At 40.0% G+C, this 17,706-nt stretch overlaps 1 protein-coding gene across 2 annotated transcripts in view; it reads right to left on the reverse strand.

The window, feature by feature from the left end:
- Nucleotides 1–17,706, reverse strand: part of PAK3 (p21 protein (Cdc42/Rac)-activated kinase 3) — a 301,905-nt gene that overhangs the window by 214,131 nt on the left and 70,068 nt on the right. Inside the window, exon 2 of one of the 2 annotated variants that reach the window (XM_011984502.1) lies at nt 10,136–10,208. The exons of the other annotated variant lie outside the window; for it this stretch is intronic. The gene's annotated coding sequence lies outside the window, so the exon portion shown is untranslated. The remainder of the gene's footprint in view (nt 1–10,135; nt 10,209–17,706) is intronic. 2 annotated transcript variants of the gene reach the window in all.

Raw genomic sequence — 17,706 nt, forward strand, 5'->3', positions numbered from 1 at the left:
GAGTATAAATCATTCTACTATAAAGACACATGCACAGGTATGTTTATTGCAGCAGTGTTCACAATAGCAAAGTCTTGGAACCAATTCATATGCCTATCAATGATAGACTGGATAAAGAAAATGTGGCACATATATACCATGGAATACTATGCAGCCATAAAAAAGGATGACTTCATGTCCTTTGCAGGGACATGGATGAAACTGGAAGCTATCATTCTCAGCAAAGTAACACAAGAAGAGAAAACCAAACACCGTGTGTTCTCACTCATAAGTGGGAGTTGAACAATGAGAACACATGGACACAGGGAGGAGAATATCATACACCGGGGTCTGTTGGGGGATGGGGGTCTGGGGGAGGCATAGCATTAGGAGAAATACCTAATGTAAATGAGTTGATGGGTGCAGTAAACCAACACGGCACATGTATACCTATGTAACAAAACTGCATGTTGTGCACATGTACCCCAGAACTTAAAATATTTAAAAAAAAAAACAGAATAGCTACTCCTGCTCGCTTCTGGTGTCCATTTGCATGGAATATCTTTTTCTACCCCTTTACCTTAAGTTTATGTGAGTCCTTATGTGTTAGGTTAGTCTCCTGAAGACAGCAGAAACTTGGTTGTTGAATTCTTATCTATTCTGCCATTCTGTATCTTTCAAGTGGAGGATTCAGTTCATTTATATTCATTGTTAGTATTGAGATGTGTGGTACTACTCTATTCATTGTGTTACTTGTTGCCTGAACAACTTGTTTTTTTTTTTTTTTCATTGTATCATTGTTACATAGGTCCTGTGAGATTTATGCTTTAAGGAGGTTCTATTCTGTTGTATTTTGAGGATTTGTTTAAAGATTTAGAGATCCTTTCAGCACTTCTTTTAGTGCTGGCTTGGTAGTGGTGAATTCTCTTAGTATTTGTTTGTCTGGAAAAGACTGTATCTTTCCTTCATTTATGAAGTTTAGTTGCTCTGGATACAAAATTCTTGGCTAATAATTGTTTTGTTGAAGGAGGCTAAAAATATGTCCCCAAACCCTTATAGCTCGTAGGGTTTCTGCTGAGAAATCTGCTGTGAATCTGATAGATTTCCCTTTATAAGTTACCTGATGCTTTTGCCTCACAGCTCTTATGATTCTTTTCTTTGTCTTGACTTTAGATAACCTGATGGCTGTGTGCTTAGGTGGAGATCTTTTTGTGATGGATTTCCCAGGTGTTTGAGCCTCTTGTATTTGGATGTCTAGATCTCTAGCAAGACTGGGGAAGTTTTCCTCAATTATTCCCTCAAATATGTTTTCCAAACTTATAGATTTCTCTTCTTCCTCGGGAGCACCAATTATTCCTAAGTTTGGATGTTTAACATAGTCTCAAACTTATTGGAGGCTTTGTTCATTTTAAAAAATTCTTTTTTCTTTGTCTTTGATGGATTGGTTTAATTTGAAAGCTTTGTCTTCAAGATCTGAAGTTCTCTCTCCTGCTTGTTTTGATTCTATTACTGAGACTTTCCAGTGCATTTTGCACTTCTCTAAGCGTGTCCTTGATTTCCTGAGGTTATTTTTTAAATTCATGTTATCTACTTCACTGAAGAATTTTCCCTTCATATCCTGTATCATATTTTTGATTTCCTTAAGTTGGACTTTATCTTTCTCTAGTGCCTCCTTGATTAGCTTGGCAATTGACCTTCTGAATTCTTTTTCTGGCACTGCAGAGATTTCATCTTTGTTTGGATCAATTGCTGGTGAGCTGATATGATCTTTGGGGGGTGTTAAAGAACCTTATTTTGTCATATTACCAGAATTGTTTTTCTGGTTCCTTCTCATGTCAGAAGGAATATCTAGGTTTCAATGGCTGCTGTTCAGATTGTTTTGTCTCATGGGTGCTCCCTTAATGTGTTATTTTCCCCTTTCCTCTAGGAAAGAGACTTCCTGAGAGCTAAGCTGTAGTGATTTGTTTTTTGCTCTTCTGGGTCTAGCCACCCAGTGGAGCTATTGGGCTCCAGGCTGGTCCTGGGGAGTTTCTGCAAAGAGTCCTGTGATGTAATCTGTCTTCAGGTCTTGCAGTCCTGCATACCAGCAGCAGCTCTGGTGGAGGTAGCAGGGAAGTGAAATGGACTCTGTGAGGGTCTTTGGTTGTGTTTTTGTTTAGAGGGCTGGTTTTGTGTTGGTTGGCCTCCAGCCAGGAGGTGACACTTTCAGGAGTGCATCAACTGTGGCCCTATAAAGAGGATGCAAACTTGCCCTAGGGACACCTGATTAAGTATTCAGGTTTCTCAGGAGGTGGGAAGGGCAATAGAGCTTCCAAGAGATTAAGACCTTTGTCTTACCTGGGCGGGTAGAGAAAGACCACTAGTTGGGGATAGGGATAGGCATGTCTGAGCTCCGCCTCTCCTTATGCAGTGTTTGCTGTGGCTACTGTGGGGGATGGGGGTGTGGTTCCCAGTCCAGTGGCGTTATATACCCAGGGGGATTATGACTGCCTCTGATAAGTCACACAGGTCGCCAGGGAAGTGGTGGAAAGCTGGCAGTCACAGGCCTCACCCCTTTCCCACAGAGCCCCCAGTCCTAAAGGCCAGTCTCACTTCCACCATGACCCTACAACAACACCAAGTCTATTTCTAAGCAGCCAGTGATCAGGGCTGAGAACTTATCCCAGACCACAAGCCTCCCCACTGGCTGAGAAAGCAAACAGACACAGGTTTTTGACATCTCAGGGAACCTGCAGTGGTGATCCAGTTCCTTCAAAGGGTCTGTGGATTCTCTCGGCTTCACCATTATGTACCTGTGGTAGTTCTTGGAGCAAAAGTTCATGATGAGAGTCTCTATACACTGCTCTCTCTGTCCAAGTGGGAGCTGCAAGTTAGTCCTGTTTCCTGTCTGCCATCTTAATCCTCCCACAGGTCTACATTCACATTGTTGTGCAATCATCATCACTATCTCCAGAAATTTTTCATCTTCCCCAACTGAAACTCTATACCCATAAACCAACAATTCCCCAATCTCCCCTCCTCTCAGCTCCTGGAAACCACCATTCCACTTTCTGATTGTATGGATTTGAGTACTCTAAGTACTTTATATAAGTGGAATCATACAATATTTGTCCTTTGGTGTCTGGTTTATTACACGTAGCATAATGTCTTTGAAGTTCATCCATTGCGGTAGAATATGTCAGAATTTCCATTCTTTTTAAGGATGGGTAATATATACAACATTTTCTTTATTCATCTGTTGGTGCACACTTAGGATGCTTCTAAGTTTTAGCTATTGTGAATAAAGCTGCAATGAACATGGATGTGTAAATATCTACTGACATCCCTGCTTTCAATTTCTTTGGGTATATACCCAGAGGTAGAACTACCAGATCATATGGTAATTCTATTTTTAATTTTTAAAGAAATTATCATACCATTTTCCATAGCAGCTGTACCATTTTACATTCCCACCAGCATTGCACAGGAGTTTCCATTTCTCCATATCCTGGCTAACACTTGTTATTTTTTGTGTATTTGTGTGTGTGTGTGTGTGTGTGCGTTTGTGTTTGTAAAATGGCCATCCTACTGGTGGTGTAAGGTGGTATCTCATTTGTTGTTTTGATTTGCCTTTCTCCAATGACTAGTGATGTCAAGCACCTTTTCATGTGTATATAGGCCATTTGTGTATCTTCTTTGGAGAAATGTATATTCAAATAATTTGCCCCCCCTCCTTTTCTTTTCTTTTCTCTCTCTCTCTTTTTTTTTTTTTTTTTTTTTTTTTTTTTTTTTTTGAGACAGGGTATCACTCTCTCACCCAGGCTGGAGTGCAGTGGCACAACCACAGGTCACTGCAGCCTCAACCTCCCAGGCTCAATCAATTCTGCCGCCTCAGCTTCCTGAGTAGCTGGGACTACAGGAGACATGCTTGGCTAATTTTTGTGTGTGTGGTTTTTTGTTTTTTAGACGGTGTTTTGCCATGTTGCCCAGGTTGGTCTCAAACTCCTCCTGGGCTCAAGCGGTCTGCCTGCTTTGGCCCCACAAAGTGCTGGGATTACAGGTGAGAACCACTGTGCCTAGCCTTTGCATACTTTTATAATTGAATTTTGTGGTTGTTGTTGAGTTATAATAGTTCTTCTTTGCAATTCTGGATATCAATCCCTTACCAGATATAGGATTTGCAAATACTTTCTCTCATTCTGTGGGTTGCCTTTTTACTCTGATATTGTCCTTTGATGCATAAAGCTTTTTAATTTTAATGACATTCAACTTATCCATTTTTTTGTTGCCTATGTTTTTGGTGTCATATACAATAAATCATTGCCAAATCCATTGTCACGAAGCTTTTCCCCTGTGTTTTCTTCTAAGAGTTTTAGTTGTTATGGTTAGATCTTTTATCTATTTTAAGTTAATTTATGTGTATGGTGTAAGGTACAGGTCTCATATTATTCTTTTGCATGTGGATATCCAGTTTTCCCAGCCATCATTTGTTGGAAAGATTGCTCTTTCCCTATTGAATGAACTTAGTATCCTTGTCAAAAATCATTTGACCATCTAATGAGGCTTTATTTCTGGGCTCTCTTCTACTCCATTGGCATATGTGTCTGTCGTTATGACAGTGCCACAATATTTTGATTACTGTAAGCTTTGTAGTATGTTTTGAAATCAAGAAGTGTGAGTTCTCCAACTTTGTTCTTTTTCATGCTTGTTTTGCTCATCTGGGGTCCCTTGAGATTCCATATAAATTTTAAGATGGATTTTTCTATTTCTGCAACAAAAGTCACTGGGGTTTTAATAAGGATTGCACTGAATCTGTAGATCACTTTGGGTAGTGACATCATAAATATGTTAAGCCTTTCAATCTAAGAGCATGAGATGTATTTCCATTTATTGGTGTCTTTAATCTCTTTCAGCAATGTTTTATCCTTTTCAGTACACATTTCTTTGTCTCCTTGGTTAAGTTTATTCCTAAGTATTTTATTCTTTTTGATACTATTTTAAATGAAATCGTTTTCTTCATTTCCTTTTCAGATTGTTTGTTGTCAGTGTATAGAACTACAACTGATTATTGTGTGTTGATTTTATATCCTGCCAATTTCCCAAATTGATTTATTAGCTCTAATAGTTTTTAAAATAAAATCTTCAGCATTTTCCACATAGAAGATCATATTGTCTGTAAAGAAAGATAATGTTACTTTTTCTTTTTCAATTTAGATTCTTTTTATTTATTTTTCTTGCCTAATTGCTGTCTGTCTAGGCCTTCTAATACTATGTTCAATAGAGGTGCCAAAAACCTGACATCCTTGTCTTGTTTTGATCATTGAGTAAAAGCTTTTAGTCTTTTACCATTGAGCAGGATGCTAGCTGTAGGTTTTTCATATATGGCCTTATTATGTTGAGGTAGTTTTCTTCTATTTTTCGTTTATTGAGTTCTTTTTAAAAATCACAAAAGGGTGTTGAATTTTGTAAAATGCTCTTTCTATGTAACTTGAGATGGTCATGTGGCTTTCCTCTTCATGCTGTTAATGTAGTGTATTATATTGACTGATTTTTTAAATGTTGACCCATCAATGCATTTGAGGAATAAATCCCACTTACTCAAGGCATATAATCCTTTTAATATGCTATTGAATTCTATTTGCTAGTATTTTGTTGAGGATATTTGCATCAATATTCATAAGGTATATTGGTCTGTAGTTTTCTTCTCTTGTAGTGTCTCTTTCTAGCTTTGATATCACGGTAATGCTGGCTTCATAGAGTGTTAGGAAATATTCTCTTTTCTTTAATTTTTAAAGAGTTTTAAACAAATTGATGTTAATTACTCTTAAAGGTTTTGTAGAAATTAGAGGTGAACCAATTGGGTCTTGGCTTCTCTTCCTTTGAACTATTTTGATTACTGATTTCATCACTTTACTAGTTATAGGTGTATTGGGTTGTCTATTTCTTCATGATTCGATATTGGTAGGTTGCATGTTTCTACAAATTTGTCCATTTTATCTAAGTTACCACATTTGTTAACATGCAATTGTTCATTGTACTCCCTTATAATCTTTTTATTCCTTTAACATTTTTGATAATGTCTGTGCTTTCATTTCTGATTTTAGTTACTTGAGGCTTCTCTTTTTGGCTTAGTCGATTTAGCTAAAATGTCAATTTTGTTGATCTTTTCAAAGAGACATCTCTTCAGTTCGTTGATACTCTCTATTTTATTCTATTTTATTTATTTTATTTTCTATTTTCTATTTTTATTTATCTCCGTTCCAATCTTTATTGTTCTCTTTCCTCTGCTAACTTTGGATTTAGCTTGTTATTTTTTAATTCCTTAAGGGATGAAGTTAGGTTGTTGATTTAAGAACTTCTTTCTCAATGTAATCATTTATAGCCATCAATATCACTTTTAGCACTGCTTTCACTGAGTTCCATAAATTTTGGTATGTTGCATTTTCATTCTCATTCATCTCAAGGTATTTTCTAATTTCCCTTGTGATGTTTTCCAGCCCAAAGCAGGGACTACTATCTTTGTTGAGTTTTCTCTATTTAGCATTGAGAGCCCCAAGGGCAACACCAATTTTAAAATAAAGTAACAGGTCAGAAAATCCAATCAATCTCCAAGAGTCCTAGGGCAGATGCTTTAATCATCTCATAATTATTCCTTTCTTCTTTTGCCTCCTCTCCTCTCCTTTTCTCTCTTCTTCTCCCCTCCTTTCCTCCCTCCCTTCTTTCCTTCCTTCCTTCCTTAGCACTGATGCTGTATATGTGAGATAAGTAATGCATGGACATTACCCAAAAATAGTTCACTGAATAGTAATCACATTTGTGGTCCTCCTCACTACCTGCATTAATGATTACTCTTGGAAATAATGCACACAGTTAATTATCTTCCTGGTCACAAAACAAATTTGGATCTTGGCACTTGAGCACATGTGCACGTATATATGTACACACACACACACACACACACACACACACACACAGTTTTAAGGAGGCAAGCTATTGAAAAGTTTCTCTTTTGAATTTCTCTTATTTCCATTCCGTTATCCCAGCACTGCCTCTCCCTGTCTCAGGCAGCTAGTGCACAAATAATGATACCAGCTAACATTTACGGGTAGCTTTCCCTATGTCAGGCACAATGTCCCCACCTGCTGCCATAGAGTCCCCTCTTCCTGAGAAGGCCCCATGCTTTCTATTCACTCCTCCAACCTATGTCTCTCCTTTGGCCCAATCATAGATGCTATCCTCTAAGCTTCCAGTTAACAAAAAAAAGTTTTTCTAAGGCACTCATGACTGATAATAGGTTAATGTGCATATGGAGATTCAATTAATTGGTCTGTACATATTTGTGAGCACCTACTATGTGCCTGGCACAGGGCATGGCACAACAGAAAACACAAGAGGAATCATACACGGTCCTTACCTTCGGAAAGCTTTGAGTCTCACTGAGAAGACAGGATATAGACACATTAAAACAACACTAAAAAGCAAAAATAGACAAGTGTGACCACATCGAACTTAAAAACTTCTGTGTGGCAAAGGAAACAATCAAGAGTGAAAGAGCAACCCATTGAATGAGAGAATATATTTACAAACCACATATCTGTTAAGGGATTAATATCCAGAATATATAAAGAACTTCTACAACTCAACAGCAACAACAACAACAAATAACCTGATTTTAAAATGGTGGAGGGATTTGAATGGGTATTTCTCCAAAGATGATATAAAAATGACTAATAAGCACAAAGAAGATGCTTTACATCAATAATCATTAGGGAAATACACATCATAACCACAATGAGATATCACCTTACACCCAATAGGATGGCCATTATCAACAAGAAAACAGAAAATAACAAGGGTTTGTAAGGATGGGAGAAATTGGAACCCTTATGCATTGCTGGTACGGATGTAAAATGGTGCAGCCACTATGAGAAACTGGATGGAGATTCATCAAACAAACAAAATAATAACTACAATATGATACAGCAATCTTACATCTGGGTATATATCCAAAAGAATCAAAAACAGTATCTCAAAGAGATACTTGTACACCAATGTTTATAGCAGCATATTCACAATAGTCAAAAGGTGGAAGCAACCCAAGTGTCCATCAACAGATGGATGGATAACCAAAGTATGATATATCCATACAATGGAATATTATTCAGTCACAGAAAGGGAAGAAATTCTGTCAGATGCTACAACATGGATGAACCTGGAGGAAATTATGGCAAATTAAAGAAGCCAGTCACAAAAAGACAAATACTGCATGATTCTACTTATATGAAGTATCTAAAATAATCAATCTCTTAGAAATGGAAAGTCAAATAGTTTTGCCAGGGACTGGGGGGAGCAGGAAAAAGGGAGCTGTTATTCAATAGGTATAGAGTTTCAGTTTTGCAAAATGAAAAAGTTCCAGAGATCTGTTGCACAACAGTGTGCAATGCAATGTGTGTGGTTAATGTTAACAAACTTTACACTTAAAATGGTTAAAATGGTAAATTTTATGTCATGTGTTTTTTTACCACAATAAAAAAAAAACACTAAGGATATTAAAACAGCATAGATAAGGATGGCGACTATTCATCTTGGGGACAGTCCCAATTTCAAACTTACTAACAATAGCTCACAATTGTTGAGTATACACTTGTAAGAATTGAGCACTGCTGATAGGAGCCTTATGGGAACCACCTCTTAGGGTACCTCCTTCACACCTGGTGGTTTCTTTATTTTACTCTGTGCACTATTTTCTACCTCTGGATCCTCCAACAATTCTGCCCTCAGTGGACATCCCCTGACTCAGCCTTAGCTCAAACCTTCACATCAACTCATATCTGCCTTAGCTCAAATCTTCACATCAACCCAGATATAAGTTGTATAACTAGCAAGTTATACTACTTACTAGTTAGTGGTATAACTAGTAAGTTATACCACTTACTAGTGCCAAACCCTGGGCTAGGAGCTTGATATAACTTAATCCTTGCATAACCCTATGAAATGACTACTATTATTGTCCCCATTTTACAGAAGAGGGACTTGAGACAGTGGTAACTTCCCCAGAGTTACACAGCTAGTAAGTATCAGAGCCACATTACAAACCCAGAGAATCTGCTCCCATATCTAATGATTACACCATAAGCTTCTCTAGCCAGAAGGAGCACATAAAAACAGAGTTGATAGGAATTTATTTCCTGGACTGTTTCTCTTTTGTTTTGTTCTTTTGGAAGATAAAGTCATTACAGCTCCAGTAAGTGAGTCCCTGCAGAACAAGGAAGCCAGCAAAGATTTCTTAAAGTAAGTAGAACTAGAGCTGGTTTTCAAAGGGTGAGTACAATTCAGACAGGAAGCGAGAACAGTAGTGGACATTTCAGGCTTGGAGGCTTAGCAGTGCAAAGGTAAAGAATGTCCCAGTTGTGTGGGGAAGACAGAGAGCAGACCTAAGGGCTGAAGCAAAGGGTTCCTTTAAGGACAATTGGAAGTCTCATAGGAGTGTCAGTTTAGGGCCAGATTAGTGCAGTCTTGAATCGCAAGCGAAGGCATTTTAAACTTATGAGCAGGTCAGTGGTCTTCACACTATATTTCCTGAGGACCAAGGGTCCTGCCAGGAGAAAGGGGCCCAGTGCTTCCCTACTTTCTCACCCCAACTTCTCACTTCAACTACAGTGTGTCTACAAATTTTTTAAGACATGTCTACTTTTATCTGCTTTACATTTTGGGATCTTAACTACCTAATTTTTTTTACTTGGAAAAAAAGGTGCTCCTGCTGATTGGAAACCAAAGAACAAACAGACAAATGAACAAACAGACTTTGAACACCACTGCAACAGGCAGTGGAAAGCCATCTATGGTTTTTGACCAGGGGAATAACATAATCAGAGTTTTGTTTTAGAAAAATAATTTTGCCAATAGAATATAGGGTAGACTAGAGAAAAAGATGCTAAGTAGGGAGATCTGCTGGGACTTTGCTGTTTAAGATGACAAAGCCAGTGGCAAGTGGGAGTGGTTAGGAAAAGGAAAGATGTTTGAAACATTTCAAAGGATATACATACAGCCTGGTTAATGGATCATGTAACTGACACAACGTGAAGAGGCAGGAAGTAGTCAAGGAATCACATCTTCAAAGAGGATATTTCTGCTGATAAGGATGATATTTAGGGTCACAGAGACCATTCAAGTGTACCTCAAGTCATTCCATGTTGGGCGAACTGAACTTCTGACTCCTCAGAAGAGAAAGCTGGCCTCTATATGTTATTCTGGAAGAGAAAACAAACTGATGCATTCATCTTCAAGAGTGAGTCAGGCAAAATAAAGGGCTGTTTTTTAAAACTACTCAGAGACCAGTTGTGGGATATTCCTGCCTGACAAGAAGAAATTCCGTTGGGGGTCCTAAAGAAAAATGGTGAGATACAAACTGAGATGGGAGAAATGTTCTTATAAGCCTGTACTATCTGTGCAGAGCAATAAGTATTTTAGATTGGGCTCCAACAAATTCAGAGTGGGAGATACAGGGCAGCAACCGGATTTAATTCAATGGTCCTAGAGCACCTAGTGCATTACTGGTTCTCAATCAGCGTTATATTAGCCATGGAAAGAAGCATGGATCTACATGCCTGAAGTAAAACAGAAATTGAGATAGGCCAAATAAGACTCAAGCAGAGACCTAATGAGAAATGGAATTAGGGTCTCATGTTCTACCCATCTTCCCCAAGTGAGACAAATGCTGGATGGGGAATCCCTAAGTTAAGGCTTAGCTCTGCTGCTAATTATGTATGTGACTTTTGACAAGTCATTTACCTCTCCAGGCCTAATTATCTCTGTTGTCAAATGAGAAGAGTGATTCCTGTCATGCTAGGATGCTGTGAGGGTGGAACTGGATTGTGAAATTAAATTGCTTTAAAAAGCATGAAGTATCACACACAGCAAAGTATCTTGATACAGATATTTTATGCCTGGAAAGTGGCATGTGAGCAGAATTTTTATAAATCAAACCACATATAAACATCTTAACAGGGCCGGGCACAGTGGCTCATGCCTGTAATCCCAACGTTTTGGGAAGCTGAGGTGGGAGGCTTGCTTCGGCCCAAACATAGAGAGACCCCATCTTTATAAAAAATTTAAAAATTAGCCGGGTGCTGTGGCACATGCCTGTGATCTCAGCTACTCAGTAAGCTGAAGTGGGAAAAATTGCTTGATCCAGGAAGGTCAAGGCTGCAGTGAGCCATGATTGTACCACCACACTCCAGCCTGGTTGACAGAGTGAAAGACCCTGTCTCAAAAAAAATGCGAATAAAAAAAAATCTTAAAAGTTTGTAAAACAAATGTGAAATAATTTTACAGTGAACCCCCATGTACCCACCATGTCCTTGGTACCTAAAAGCACTATTCAGCAATACTCTTGCAAAAGTAATTCCTTTAGTAAAGCAGATTGATGTTCCTCATCTTCTGTTAACTTGTGCTCACCTTACTTTTCCAGCCTTTCCAATTCCTTTTTTATTGTCCTGCAAAGGAAACTTTATCTGAGGGAGAACCAGAACATGTCTACTGCCAACAAAATTTGTTTTCTTTTTGTTTTTCAAGGTTGAGTCTAAGGTGATCGTGGCTAGAAAAGGCAGGAGAATAATTGGATTGCATCAGTGAAAGAAGGCATCAGGAGAATTTAGTCCCGTTAGATAAATTACAACCCACCATTTCTGGGATCCCAATGAAGAGAAGATCATATCCTTGGATGCCCACTCTTTACAACAGTCCTTTACTATGAGGTCATACGTTGATTATTGGGAAGGCAAATTAAATCTGTTTAACTGATCAGCAATAAACTTTTTGATAATAGTATAGCAGGATGAACCGTGGACAAAACCCCTCAGACACCGACATAGTGAAGGGAGTGGCTTTAATCAGCTGGGAGCATCGGCAGGCTAGCATCTTAAAATCCAAGCTCGTCAGCCACTCAACTTCTGTCCCCTTTAAGGGCTCACAACTCTAAGGGGGTCCACGTGAGAGGGTCGTGATCGACTGAGCAAGCCAGGGGGTGATCACGTACCGACTGAGCAAGCCAGGGGGTACGTGACAGGGGCTGCGAGCACCGGTGGTCAGAGTGAAACAGAACAGGAGGTTTCACAATCTATAGGTAACAACAGTTACTAGGTTAGGGGTCGAATTTTAACTACCAGGCTTAGGTCAGGCAGACCCAGGCCTGGTTTTGGGTCTGGTTCCTTGGTTTCGGGTCTGGTTCCTAGGTACCGGGCTACCTGCCTTTAGCCTCATTTCTCTTTCCCTTTCTGAGTATAAAACAATACAAAGCAATATGAGAGGGTCTCTCTCATCCCTCAGTAGGATGAGGGAATCAGAATGCAATTTATGAATATCAGCCATGCAGTTTTTCCATAGGTAAATTAAAACCCTTTGACCCAGCAATCTTTCCCACCATATTTACCGACACTGGTAAATATGTTTACCATATTATAATTAGTTAAGGTTCTTCCTGTTCCACCACACTTCACCTCCCTGACATGCAAGTGGTTTAGCAGCAAAGCAGGCAGACAAAAAGTCTCTGAGAATGACTACAATGTTGTAAACAGCCCAAGTGCTTATCAATAGATGTACAGTTTAATAAATCCTGACATATTCATAATATTCATGTTATGAACTATCATGTAGTGGTTTGAAAGAATGAACCAGATCTATAACTACTGATGCGCTAGGAGGTCTGTGATGCACTGTTAAGTGCAAAAGCCAAGCTGTAGAGAAACATATATCTCACAATCCCATTCTAGGACAAACAGCAAAATCCCCTATAGATGTCTTACATGCCTGAATACAAAGAAGGTTGCATGTGCACAAAGAAGATTGTGGGAGGATTCAAACCCAGGCTGTTAATACTGCTTACACTGCAGAAGGGGAAGAACAGAGAACATTCCTGTGCATTGTTTCACTGAGGGCAATGAATACGTGGAAAATTTACAATTTCTGAAACACTTAGTAATTCTTTAAAAGAATGATATGTGGTATTTAAAAGACTGCCACCCTCCACTGCTTCCTAGCCTTTCTAGTCCACTGTTCTGCATGTCTACATTGAGGGACAATAAAAGTTATTTCTTGCTCAGATACTTTTTGTCTGCTTGCTTTGCTGCTAAACCACTTGCATGCCAGGAAGATGAAGTGTGGTGGAACAGGAAGACACTTCACTAGGCTTCATGTTCCTACCCCTTCCCAACATTTCTGGGAAACACAACGCACATGGGAAGTCAGACACAGCCTTGTGCATAAACTGCTTTTGTGTGAGTAAGAGGCAGCTGTGTTTCAAAATCATGCCTTCATTTCGAGGAATCAGGAAACTGGCAAGCCCTGTGGTCTAGGAGTCCCAACTGCCCAAACTGCCTTCCCCTTGCTGCAGCCTCTCTCCTCTTTGGCATCCTACCTAACCACCCCAAGCCCCAAGAATAACAATCTGAATTACAAAAGAGCCGCCATCTTTTGAGTACCCACTATAAGGCAAGCACTGTGCAAAGCACTTTCAAATGTATCACCTCAAGTTAATCTGCATCGCAACCTCTGTGATAGGTAGGCTGTGATTTTTTAAAACTAGAACAGGCAGAAGACATCTCATAAGACTTTCCCTGGGTTTATTCAGCCCCCATATATCCTAAACGTGGAGGATTTTTCCAGTGCTGTTCCAAGTACACTTTAAAGACACAGATTAGGAGTTTGGAGAAGTTGGCTAGTGCACTAGACCATTTTTGCATTGCTGTAAGGAAATATCTAAGGCTTGGTAATTTATAAAGAAAAGAGTTTTAATTGGCTCACAGTTCCGCAGGCTATATAAGCATGGCACCAACATCTGCTTGGATTCTGGTGAGGGCCTCAGGAAACTTACAGTCACGGCAGAAAGTGAAGGGGGATCCAGCATATCACATGGTGAGAGAGAGAGAGCAAGAGAGTCGGGGAAAGGTGCTGCACACTTTTAAACAACCAGATCTTATGTGAACTTGGAATGAGAACTCACTCATCACCAAGGGGATAGCACTTAGCCATTCATGAGGAATCTGCCCCAATGATCCAATCACCTCCCATCAGACCCCACCTCCAACACTGAGAATTACATTTCAACATGAGATTTGGAGGGAATACAGATCCAAACCATATCAGCTAGCACTTTAGAGTTCACACAGCCATGAAGCGTAGAAATGGGTGTGGCTTGCCAAGGATTTGATTTGGCTAGAAGAACTTGCAGCTTCCCAGGGTTATCACAGAGCCCCTAAGGAGCTCTAATTCCCCAGCATGCAACTGAGTGGTCTTACACAATCCCAAGAAGCCATTATTCATGATGTCAGTTCCTGACATTGGCCTAGCACTTCACATTTTGCAAAAACATTCCCTGCATGTTTTTATATTTTATACTCATAAATCTGAGAGAGGTAAGGCAGGACAGTTGCCACAATTATATAGACAAAGTAACAGTTTCAGATGGGTTAAGTGACTAGCCTAAATTTTAACTAGGAAGTTCATGAACCAAGACTGAAGTCCAGCAGTGGATTAAGGAAGCTACTGTCTGTGATTGCTGAACATTTTTTTTTCTGTTAATTATCCGTGGTGGGATTATGGGGCCACAATACTACTCAGCAGTGTAAAGCATGGGTTTTGTCACGCTCTTGGACAAATCAGCCACTGTCTCTGTACCTTAGTTTCCTGATCTATTAAAAGTAGATATTAACAATGCCTGGCCCCTAGAGTCATTGTAAGAATTCATTTATGAGATAACTCATGAAACACATTTAGCATTGTGTTTGGCGTGCAGGAATAATTCAGCACATATACAGTATTATTCTTATTGATTAATATATTTAAGATGTAGCTCTTGCCCATAGGTAGAAATATAAAGCAGATTCTGTGAGGCTATGGAGCCTACGAAGGTTATTTTGCAATAGATGCTTTAATATGAAGCAAATTTACTCATAATAACGGGGAGGCCAAAGATAGAAGACATGATAACAAACAGGACTGTGATTCTCAGATGTCATAATTGATAATAAGTCTTTTCAGGTTGTCTGTTGCCCCCGGGGCCACCAGAAGACTAAGGTCAATGGGCAGCTGACATTGTGCTGTGCCTGCTTTCAGGTGTGCCAAGCCTGTCCTGGCAAGAAGTGGCTTCACCAGTCCCACTGTGCACTCTTACAGCGCCATCTTTTAGATCTGGGATCTTTCCAGTGGGTCGATATCCTCGCTCTTCCTAAAAGTACATGTATATTAGAGATACATATCCCGTTGCCCCCAAAGAGCAGGAGAATGAAGAGAGAGAGTACGATTGAAAAAATGAGGAAGGAGAAACAAAGTGGGGATGTGAAGAGGTATGAAACAGTGACAAGAAGGGTGACAGAAGACAATGAGCCCTGCCTTCCTCTGGATACAGCCAGCTTAAAGGGGTAATCAGTTCAGAAGAGCTGTGGTTCTGTAACACTGTGAATGTACCAAATGTCACCGAATTCTTCATGTTAAAATGATAAATTTTCTGTTATATGAATTTTACCTCAATATTAAAAAAAAAAAAAAGAACCTCAGGGGCTCTCAGCCTCATGGCTCCAGACAGAATTTTATGCAGACACTGGCCCCGGCCTGGGGTTCAAAGAGGCTTTCATGGGCAATAAATGCCTATTTGTGTCTTCCCTGTAACCTGTCCTCTCAGTGCTGCCCACTCATGTGTGTCTATGCATGTGTGTGCATGATTTCTCAGAGTAGCTCCTGTGATCCTTGACTGTAAGACTTTTCTCAAATAATAACAGCAATTAAAACACTCAACCCTTATTAAGCTCCCACTATGTACCCAGCTTTAATCCTCTCAGCAATCCTCAGAGGTAGGAATTATTATCACATCCTTACTACATGTGAGACAATGGAGACTCAGAGAAGATCCAGGAGTTGCTAGAAAGTCACCCAGCAAGTAAAGTGGACATGCTAAAACTTGAACCCAGGCAGTGATGTTTCTGATGGCTCTGCTTGCCGCATAGTGCTCTCTACTTCATGCACTGAACACCTACTCACTGCCAGGTGTCATGGAGACACCAGAAATGGTATAAAGGATGGGGCCTCCGCCCTCAGGGAAATGACAGTGAAGATTGGAGAGGGTCTACTGGAGGAGGCTGCAAAGTGTGCTTGACTGCTAAGTAAATCTCATAATACAAAGGTGCTCAGAGAAGAGCTGACATAATAACCACAACAATTATGATAATTCATGTTGGCTGAACGCATTTATATGTGCCTGACATGTGTTTAACATGCCTAACTTCGTTTATTCCTTATGGCAATCCTGTGATTTATATACCAGCACCAGCGTCACTTAAGAGTAAGAGAACTGAGGCTCAGAGAGGTAAAACAGAGTAACTCATCCAAGGTTGCACAACTAGCAAGTAGGACTAGACTGGATTTGAACTACTCTTTGTCTACACATAGAAGAAACTTAATAAATGCCCATCAAGTGCATGATTATCTTCCATTTCTTGAGCACTTGCTGTACTCGCTATCTGATTTAATACTCACAACTCTATGAAGTCAGTACAATTATTGACCCTGCTTCATAGATGAGGAACCCAAAGCTCAAAAATGTTAAGTAACTTGCCCAAGTTCACACAGTTTTTAAGTGGTAAAGGGAGGATACAAACTCAGGGCTGCCCAACTCCAGGGCCTTTCTCATTTGTCTTCTAGAGCTTTTCTCTGGGGTTGCATGCTCAGTAAAGCTCGGTTGACTTCTGTGCATTCACATTAGTTGGCCTTGATTTGGATGTAAACAAGGGAGATATAAATAACAGAATAGCCTCTAATTCAATGCATGGAAAGCACAATCACAACATATAGGCAGAGGGGAATGAAGCTACTTTGAGGGGGAAATGGAAGAGCAAGCTTTGGGAAGTTCTGATGGAAGCAGGGTCCACCAAGCGAGAGATATTTTGGTTCTCCACTTACAGTGGAAGCAACAAACTCAAAGCATGCCACGGCCAGCATGAAATGGGAATCCTCCTTGGAATTTTATTTCTAAGAAAGGGGTCCTCACCTAGAGGAGGCAGCTGGACCCACACAGCCTGTGCCCTGACACTTCATCAGAACTATGTTGCTCTCTGTAAGAGCCTCAGCTTGGCTCCACCGCCACCCATTGGAAAGGGCTACGCTTTTCCTGGGACTTGTATCATGAACTTGCTTTTGAAGAGACCATTCATACCCTCTTCCATTTGCTGCAAGCCTTTGTTTATGCTTATTCTTGTAGGTGCTCTGTTCTGTTCTGTGGATCAGAGTGACTCCCACAGGGCAGGTTGGGCCCCACTACAGACTTTCTGAATCCCTCACAGGGAGTTGCCATGGTCAAGGGGTCAAGATGATGGGCTGCCAATCCATAGAACTCTGCATGCCGATTCCACTTAGAGAATTTTTCTTGCAGTTCCAAAACACTTGTTTACTGACTGACAGATTTATAGTGGGGTAATTCAGTCCAAGAACTTTGCTACTCTGAGGGTGGCCCACGGAAAGCCTCATTGGCATCACCAGGGAGTCGATTAGAAATGCAGAATCTCAGCGGGGCATGGTAACTCATGTCTGTAAACTCAACATTTTGTTTGGGAGGCCAAGGTGGGGAGATCACTTGAGCCTGGAAAGTTGAGCTTCAGTGAGCCATGATCATACCACTACACTCCAGCAGAGGCAACAGAGGGAAAATTTGTCCAAAAAAAAAAAAGAAAGAAAGAAAGAAAGAAAGAAAGAAAGAAAGAA

This window comes from Mandrillus leucophaeus, unplaced genomic scaffold (genome assembly GCF_000951045.1).
Source record: "Mandrillus leucophaeus isolate KB7577 unplaced genomic scaffold, Mleu.le_1.0 Scaffold269, whole genome shotgun sequence".
In the NCBI taxonomy this organism is placed as follows: Eukaryota; Metazoa; Chordata; class Mammalia; order Primates; family Cercopithecidae; genus Mandrillus; species Mandrillus leucophaeus.